Here is a 9,152-nt window from a genome sequence, read left to right as displayed (position 1 = left end):
TCTTCTTTTTTTTTTTTTTTCCAGTGTGTGCGTGAGAGAGAATTGGTGTGCCAGGGCCTCCAGCAACTTCAATTGAACTCCAGATGCATGTGCCCCCTTGTGCGCATGTGCAGCCTTGTGCACTTGCATCGCTGTCTGACGTCTGTCTTATGTAGGACCTGGAAAGTTAAACATGAGTCCTTAGGCTTTGCAGACAAGTGCCTTAACTGGTAAGTCATCTCTCCAGCCCTCTTATGACTTTTGATTCAGAACACTTCCATCTTTTTTTCTTAATATTTTTGAAACTTTTATTTATTTGGTGTTTGGAGAAACTTAGACCAGAATATTGTAACATGACTTCTGTGATCATTCTCTGTATTTTCTATAAAGTTGAAGCTGGGCCTAATGTCTTGACTATGGTGAGCATCAGGTCTTTTGAGGAATAATTGTAGGAGTTGTATTCTTACCGCATCAGGTTGGAAGCACATGATGTCAAGTTGTCCATTATTACTGAGGAGACTTGGTTAAAAGGGTATGTGAGCAGCATTGGTATTTTTTTTTCAAGGAAGGTTTTGCACTAGCCCAGGCTGACCTGGCATTCACTATGTAGTCTCAGGCTGGCCTTGAACTCACAGCAGTCCTACCTCTGCCTCCCAAGTGCTGGAATTAAAGGTGTGCATCACCACACCTAGCTGCATTGGTAATGTTTAGTCTGATGTTTTAACATCCATTGCTGACCATTGTCTGAGTCAATATTACAGTGGAGGTTGCAGAATGATTAATCTCTGCTGTTAGTTTAGCTTTAGGCACATATCCTGAGTACCTAAGCTCATATCAGAATTTTACTAATGCAGATATTACTTACCCAAGAGCCACTGCACACCCCTGTGAATATCACTGATTTAAGCCCCTGAAGCCGAGCACAGCATCTACACATAGAGATTCGAAAGCCAGCATGAACAAGGAATGACTGTTTCCTGGATCATAGATGGGGTAATGCAATGAAAGCAGTGCTTAGTGCCATTTGCCCCGTACGTAGCACTTGTATCCAGTGCATGCTGAATAGACGTGAACCTCAGGGTTTGAGTGGGAATATTTGTATTAGATCCACAATGGTGATGGACTCGAAGCAGTGATGAGGCGAGAGCTGTGGCATCACCTCTGCCCTCCTAGCCCTTCTTTCACGGCGCTCACAATACCTGTCTGCCTCGCTGACTAGAAGCTCAACTGAATTGCACCATTGTTACCTTGCCGACTCCATATTCTTGTCATTTGCTGTGTGCTTGGCCACAGGACGCATCAAGCCATTTGCTAGGTAAATAAATGGATAAATGCACAATTGTCTGGTGAATAAAATTCAGAGGCCAACTTTTATCTACATTGCTATTATTAAATTTGATTCTGAGCAAGTTTGGGCTTCAATTTATTCTTTGCTAAGTGAGATAGCTCACTATTGCAAACTTAGAGCAATGACTGAGCAGAAGGGGCAGCTGACACGAGGAAATGACTCAGTAACAGGAGAGAGCAAATGTCCCACGCATGAGAATCAGGGAGTGTGCAGAGGATGGCAAACCCAGGGGACACTGACTGCTGGTTCTTTTGAGCAAAGAAAGCAATGTTGACACAACTTCAGTGTTTACTTTTTTTGGGGGGGGGTTCGAGGTAGGGTCTCACACTAGTCCAGGCTGACCTGGAATTCACTCTGTGGTCTCAGGGTGGCCTTGAACTCACAGCGACCCTCCTACCTCTGCCTCCTGAGTGCTGGGATTAAAGGCGTGCTCCACCACGCCCGGCTACATTTTTATTTTAAATATAGACTGCACCGAAGACGTGCTGCAGTTCTGAGTTGGTCCAAGTGTCCCATTGTAGGATTTGGAGTTTCCTTTCAGCTTTGACATTGAGTCATTCTGGTCAACATAGTGTTGCTATGTTGCATCTGACCAGTAGGGGGAGAAAGAGTTCTGTAATATTTTCAAGTTTAGTTTCATAGACGCTTAGTTATATATTTGAGAGAGAGACGCAGCATGAGTATGGGTGTGCTAGGGTCTCCTGCCACTGCAAATGAACTCCAGATGCATGCACCACTTTGTGCATCTATCTAGTTTTACCTGGGTACTAGGGAATTCAACCCAGGCTATTAGGCTTTGCATGAAGGTGCCTTTAACTGCAGAAATATGGTCCGTGTAGCCTATGTTCCATGGATATCGACAGTACAATGTGCAACGTTTCTCATTTTTATAAATATATTTTGCAAAAAGTAAAAATACCCCAAGTCTCAATGATCTAAAATTACTACTCAGGCTAATTAGCATAGCATAATATCAAAGGAAAGACATCCCTTCTGCCAGGGGGCGCAGGGGTAATAGCTCTGTATTGCCACCCTTTGCTTGGATGGTTTTAAATTGTAGAAGCCATGACTCTGGTGAAACTGGCTTTTTGGACTCACCACAGAAAAGAAATTTAGGATGAGCTGGTATGAAGCAGAGTTAGGGCTTATTAAAACTTAAAAAAAATTTTTTTTGTTTATTTATTTATTTAAGAGCGACAGACAGAGAAAGAGGCAGATAGAGACAGACAGAATGGGCGCGCCAAGGCTTCCAGCCACTGCAAACAAAGTCCAGATGCGTGGGCCCCCTTGTGCATCTGGCTAACGTGAGTCCTGAGAAATCGAGCCTTGAACTGGGGTCCTTAGGCTTCACAGGCAAGCACTTAACCGCTAAGCCATCTCTCCAGCCCTAAAACTATTTTAATATAGATTTTGATCACATGAATTAAGAAGGAAAGGGTCTTAAGAAGAAAGTAAGACTGACCTGAAAGTGTGGATGTGGGCATCTATGAATATCACAAAAGGTAAGATACACAACTGTGAGAGTGGACTTCTCCAGGGAGAGTTGCAGTTCATTGTTTTTATGTGTAAATTTTTGCAAAATCATATAATAGGATTTTGGTGGATTTTGAAGCTATTCTCTTCAGAGTTGCCAAGGACCCAAAAGGTGTTCCTGGGGGTCACCTGACAGGATTACAATTGATAAGACCTCGGGGATGCTGGAAGGTAGGATGTCTTTACTGTGAAGAAAGCTAATCATCTTGTTTGAGATTCCCAGAAAATGGCTGGGAAAAGGAAAGTGGTTCTACACAGAGTCACCCACTTTTGGGCCTTAAGCCTAGCTCATTGTTATTTGAGCATAACATCCATATACGAAGGGAATACCATCTCTGTGCTGAAACCCTTCACAACAACTGTTGATTGTGCTGGAGTTCTCACTTCTCAGAAAGACACTTTTCACCAGACTCTGAGGTGAGGGCTTCATTTCCCTTTCCACACCCCTGCAGTTTCCCTTGTCTGTTTTGTTCATCCCTCCACTGCCATGTAGACCTACCACAGAGTCAAAATGTGTAGATCATTTTATCCCCAGCAAAAGAAACAAAATGGGATTTTGCAGCTTTGGAAGGAGCAGGGAAGGTAAGAGGCACAGTCACTCAATACCTAGGTTGAATGAGAGCCTTATATAAATATGCCCCATTCCTCTGCCAAAATCCAATCTATCTACTGAATTTTAGGTAGGATCTCATGTACCCCAGACAAGCCTCCAGTGTTATGTAGCCAAGGGTGAACCTAAGGTTGTGATCCTTTTGCGGCCACCTCCCCAGTGCTGGGATTACAGGCTTGGGCCATCATGCTGGGTTTCATGACATGCTGGGGAATCAAACCCAAGGCTTCATGCACACTGTAGAGGCACTCTATGCACTAAGGTACAGCTCCAACCTTCATTTTGTTGTTGTTGTTGTTTTTCTTTAATTTTTATTTTATTTATGTGAGAGTGACAGAGAAAGAGGGAGAGAGAGCGAGAGAGAGAATGGGCACACCAGGGTTTCCAGTCACTGCAAACAAACTCCAGATGCATGCGCCCCCTTGTGCATTTGGTTAACGTGGGTCCTGGAGAATCGATCCTTGAACCGGGGTCCGTAGGCTTCACAGGCAAGCGCTTAACTGCTAAGCCATCTCTCCAGCCCTGTTGTTTTGTTTTGAAGAACCAAAAAACTTAGAGAAATTAGTCATGATAACATAGGAGAAATGTTATTGCATTTTGTCCTTGTGGGCATCCTACCTCACTACCTTCTGTAACTCCAGTGTTTACCAACCAACTGAGAAGGGGGAGGGGAGAATGGACATGTATGTAATACATCTTGTCTATAAATTATATTGGTATTAAGACTGTGGTAGCACATAATGTAAAAATGTACTTTAGGGCTGGAGAGATAGATGGTTCAGAGGTTTAAGGTACTTGTTTGCAAAGCCTGCTGGCCTGGGTTTGACTCCCCAGTCCCCACATAAGGCCAGATGCACAAAGTGATGCTTGCATCTGAAGTTCTATTTGCAGTGGCAGGAGGTCCTGGCGTGTCCATTCTCTCTTCCTCTCTCTCTGCAAATAAATAATAAATAAAATATTTTTAAAATATACTTTATATTATAAATTCTATATTAGATCTTATTAGGTGAAATCAAAGGAAGTTGATTGCATTTTGTCCAACTTTTCTAGCTGTATGTAATTAAGGCTATAATCTAACCATGATTTGTCAAAATCAGGCAATAGATCAATGTTTGATTACTATCTGATTTTACAGGTATGATTTAAATATTGATGGACAAGTATAGTTAGCACATGAATGTTCATTTTTTTTCACACTTAAGACTAATGTGAAACAATAAAGACATATATTGGAACATAACCTATTCATCAATGGCATGAGTAAATTTTTTGTTCAATTTAATTAATGACAGTTTAAAAATCCTAAAAGCATATGTCTTCCCTTAATTTCATCTCTAATAACCCCTTCTAAATTTAATTTGCATCAATGTTTTCACCATTTTTTTTTTTTTGTTGTTGTTGTTGTTGTTGTTTTCGAAGGTAGAGTCTCACTCTAGCTAGCTCAGGCTGACCTGGAATTCACTATGTAGTCTCAGGGTGGCCTCGAACTTATGGCAATCCTCCTACCTCTGCCTCCCAAATCCCTTCTTTTTAATTTATTTGCAAGGAGAGAGAGAGCATGAGCAAGAGCCAGGGCCTCTTGCCACCTGCAAATGACCCCCAGGTGCATGTGCCATTTTGTGCATCTGGTTTTACTAGAAAATTGAACTTGGGTCACCAAGCTTTACAAACAAGTGCCTTTAACTGCTGAGTCATCTCTCCAGCCCCAGTTCTCTCTCTCTCTCTCTCTCTCTCTTTGTTTTGTTTTATTTTTCAAGGTAGAGTCTCATTCTGGCGCAGGCTGGCCTGGAATTCACTATGTAGTCTCAGGGTGGCCTCAAACTCACGGTGATCCTCCTACCTCTGCCTCCTGAGTGCTGGGATTAAAGGCATGCACCACCACACCTGGCAACCCAGTTCTCTCTTTTGATTAGCCATTTTTATTTTTATTTTTATTTTTTTTTAATTTTTAAATTTTTTAAAAATTTTTATTAGCATTTTCCATGATTATAAAAAAAATCCCATGGTAATTCCCTCCCTCTCCCCCCTCCACCCTTTGCCCTTTGAAATTCCATTCTCCATCATATTATCTCCCCATCACAATCATTGTACTTACATATATACAATATCAACCTATTAAGTACCCTCCTCCCTTCCTTTCTCTTCCCTTTATGTCTCCTTTTTAACTTATTGGCCTCTGTTACTAAGTATTTTCATTCTCACACAGAAGCCCAGTCATCTGTAGCTAGGATCCACATATGAGAGAGAACATGTGGCACTTGGCTTTCTGGGCCTGGGTTACCTCACTTAGTATAATCCTTTCCAGGTCCATCCATTTTTCTGCAAATTTCATAACTTCATTTTTCTTTATTGCTGAGTAGAACTCCATTGCATAAATGTGCCACATCTTCATTATCCACTCATCAGTTGAGGGACATCTAGGCTGGTTCCATTTCCCAGCTATTATAAATTGAGCAGCAATAAACATGGTTGAGCACGTACTTCTAAGGAAATGAGATGATTCCTTCAGATATATGCCTAGGAGTTGAATAGCCATTTTTAAAAAATAAAATGTTATGTGGACCTGTCATCAGAAGACATAAAGATAGCCCAACCACACACTTTGCTGTCTGTCTGGACTGAATGAGAGGTGAGCCAGCAGTGATCAGTAACTGACAGTTTTGGAAAAAAGTAGTGTGATTGGCCACTGTCGATGAAGAGTGTCTATTAATGATCTGTAGATTGAAGAACTAACCATAATGTTTGTACTTTATGCAGTTATTAGCCATTACTAGGCTGTGGCAACTAAGTACTAAGCTGTATTGCAAGCACACTGGGATTATTTAGGTAAGCTATGATAAATAAAATTGGTGCATATTGAAAATATAAAGTGAATCTTCCTGGACCAGGCTGAGGCGGACGGAGTGCTCGCGGGGGTCAGCCCGGCGGAGCCCGCAGAGTGGCGACGGCACTGCGCGTGGACCAGCGTGCCCTTGGAAGACTATTGCCCAGACGAAAAGATGTTTGGTTTTCACAAGCCAAAGATGTACCGAAGTATAGAGGGCTGTTGTATCTGCAGAGCCAAGTCCTCCAGTTCTCGTTTCACTGACAGCAAGCGTTATGAAAAGGACTTCCAGAGCTGTTTTGGGTTGCACGAGACTCGCTCAGGAGACATCTGCAATGCCTGTGTGCTGCTTGTGAAAAGATAGAAGAAGTTGCCAGCAGGGTCAAAAAAAAAAACCTGGAATCATGTGGTAGATGCAAGGGCAGGACCCAGCCTAAAGACAACACTGAAACCAAAGAAAGTGAAAAGTTTATCTGGAAACAGGATCAAAAGTAACCCGATCAGTAGAGTGCAGAAGGAATTGAAACGTCACAATTCTGATGCCCACAGTACCACCTGCAGCGCCTCTCCAGCCCAGTCTCCATGTTACAGTAACCAGTCAGAGGATGGCTCAGACACAGAGATGGCTTCCAGCTCTAACAGAACACCAGTTTTTTCCTTTTTAGACCTTACATACTGGAAGAGGCAGAAAATATGTTGTGGGATCATCTACAAGGGCCGATGTGGGGAAGTCCTCATCGACACTCGCCTGTTCGAGCCCTGCCGCAGCAATGAGAAAGCGGTGGCTGAGGAGCCGGAGGAGCAGGGCCGGCGCCTCTGCCCCTCCCCACTCAGGAGTGGAGGCTGAGGTCCTGCAGGAACGGGAAGCAACTTAAATTTTGAATAAAGACCACAAAGCAACAAACTGACCCTTCTATTTTTCACTTGGATATCTGCTATTCTGCCAAAAGACATTTTCTAGAATAAATTTGAATGGGTTGTGTCCCTTCCCCAGTCCCACAAACTCTGAAGCCAGTGTCTAACTTACTGCAATGAAAAAGAAGTGTACATGATATTTAAGATGCTGACTATTTCACAGGAAAGCCGAATGCTGCTGTAAAGTGCTCTTTAAGTCTTTTCAACAGTCCCCTTCTAGTGAATGGACTTAGGGGATTTCAGGGGACAAAGGTGGGATTTGTTGTGTATGATAACCACATGTAGTTTAGTCCTCCTGTTTGGAGAAGCAGTGGTTGGGGATGGCTGGCTACACTTTTTCCTCATATGGATCATTTGTCCTAACAGTAGCATGACCTGCCCCTAGAGGTCGTTAATAGTTTTAAAATACTAAGGTTTTGCCAAGGTTCTGATTATTCAATCCTGTACTACTGATTATTAAGCGGGACAGAATGAGCTTTTCTGGTATAAAGAACTTGAAGGGGAATGTAATTTCTAAAGACACAGGTAGCTTAACTGCATGTATCCTGAGTCACCCGCTTCATCTTCACATTGATAAAAGACCTTGTGTGAACCAGAGCTCCTTCTGAGGAGGAGGTGAGCCTGTACGATGAACAAGATAGGCAGATAGTACCAAAGCGTCACCACACGTAGAGAACATGCTCGGTTAGAAATGCTAAACTAGCAAAATGGACTGACTGCTTAATTCGGGTTGGCAGAGGAACACAGGTGCGTGGTTCTCGGGACAGCTTCTTAGAGGGCTTGCAGTGTGTAAATAGTTGACGATGGTGTTACAGAACTATCTGGGGACGTCATTGAAAGCCGCATAATTCAGTTTTAGCTCTGGATTACCTCAGTTGACCTTTGTGGAGGTTTTATCTATAGAGTAGTTAGTTGACTTATTAAGCTGTTTGACCTATTATGGTTTTGGGTTTTTTTTTTTCCTCATCTATTTAAGGTGGATTAGAAGAAAGAGGTGGTCACTTGCGTTATGTTTGGCTTCTTTGAGTTGGGCTTTCTGAGCACTGAGATGCTGAATGTGGACGTCTTGCATGCCTAAATCCTCACCTGACACTGCTCAGCCAAACCCAACCCACAGTTCTCTGATCACTTCTTTTCTTAAAAGTTCAGGAAGTACAATAGCGCCTCTTCAGACTTGTCACGACGAGGGAGAAGCATGTGCCTGCCTTAAGAAACCACGACTCTGGGCTGGAGAGATGGCTTAGCGGTTAAGCGCTTGCCTATGAAGCCTAAGGACCCCAGTTCGAGGCTCGGTTCCCCAGGTCCCACGTTAGCCAGATGCACAAGGGGGCACACGCGTCTGGAGTTCGTTTGCAGTGGCTGGAAACCCTGGCGCGCCCATCCTCTCTCTCTCCCTCTATCTGTCTTTCTCCCTGTGTCTGTCACTCTCAAATAAATAAATAAATAATGAACAAAAAATATATTAAAAAAAAAAAAGAAACCATGGCTCATGCTCACTTTGAAAACTGGATTTGTAAAGTTGAAATTGTGTAAGGAGTGAGCCACTTTCTATGGGCATCCTATTGTTTTCTAGTTCTTAGTCTAAACATTTATATTTCTTCTCAGAAACAACATACCTAGTTGAAGCCACCATGTGCACGTGTCAGTCGGCTTGCCCATAACCCTGGAGGATGGAGCACAAGAGTTCAGTAGTCATCCTCCTGCGTTAATTTGAAATGGGATTTTTTTGTACATTTTGGCTGCAGCATTGGTGGTAGAATATGCTATGATGGATCATCTCTACTTCTGTATTTATTTATTTATTACTAGTTCTCAACCACCCTTCTCCCCTCCACCTCCCTGCCTGTAGGATGTGCTCTACGTAGTCATGCCCTTTGTATTAATATATTAGAGACCTACAGATCTGTTTTTGTACTTTTTATACTGTTGGATACTTATAATCA

At 42.7% G+C, this 9,152-nt stretch overlaps 1 pseudogene; it reads left to right on the top strand.

The window, feature by feature from the left end:
- Positions 1–6,451: 6,451 nt before the first annotated feature.
- On the top strand, positions 6,452–7,176 carry LOC123462848 (annotated as a pseudogene).
- The last annotated feature ends 1,976 nt before the right edge of the window (positions 7,177–9,152 follow it).

This window comes from Jaculus jaculus, chromosome 8, assembly GCF_020740685.1.
Source record: "Jaculus jaculus isolate mJacJac1 chromosome 8, mJacJac1.mat.Y.cur, whole genome shotgun sequence".
Taxonomy (NCBI): Eukaryota; Metazoa; Chordata; class Mammalia; order Rodentia; family Dipodidae; genus Jaculus; species Jaculus jaculus.
The sequence above is the reverse complement of the archived record's forward strand: the minus strand, read 5'-3'. Positions and strand labels throughout refer to the sequence as shown.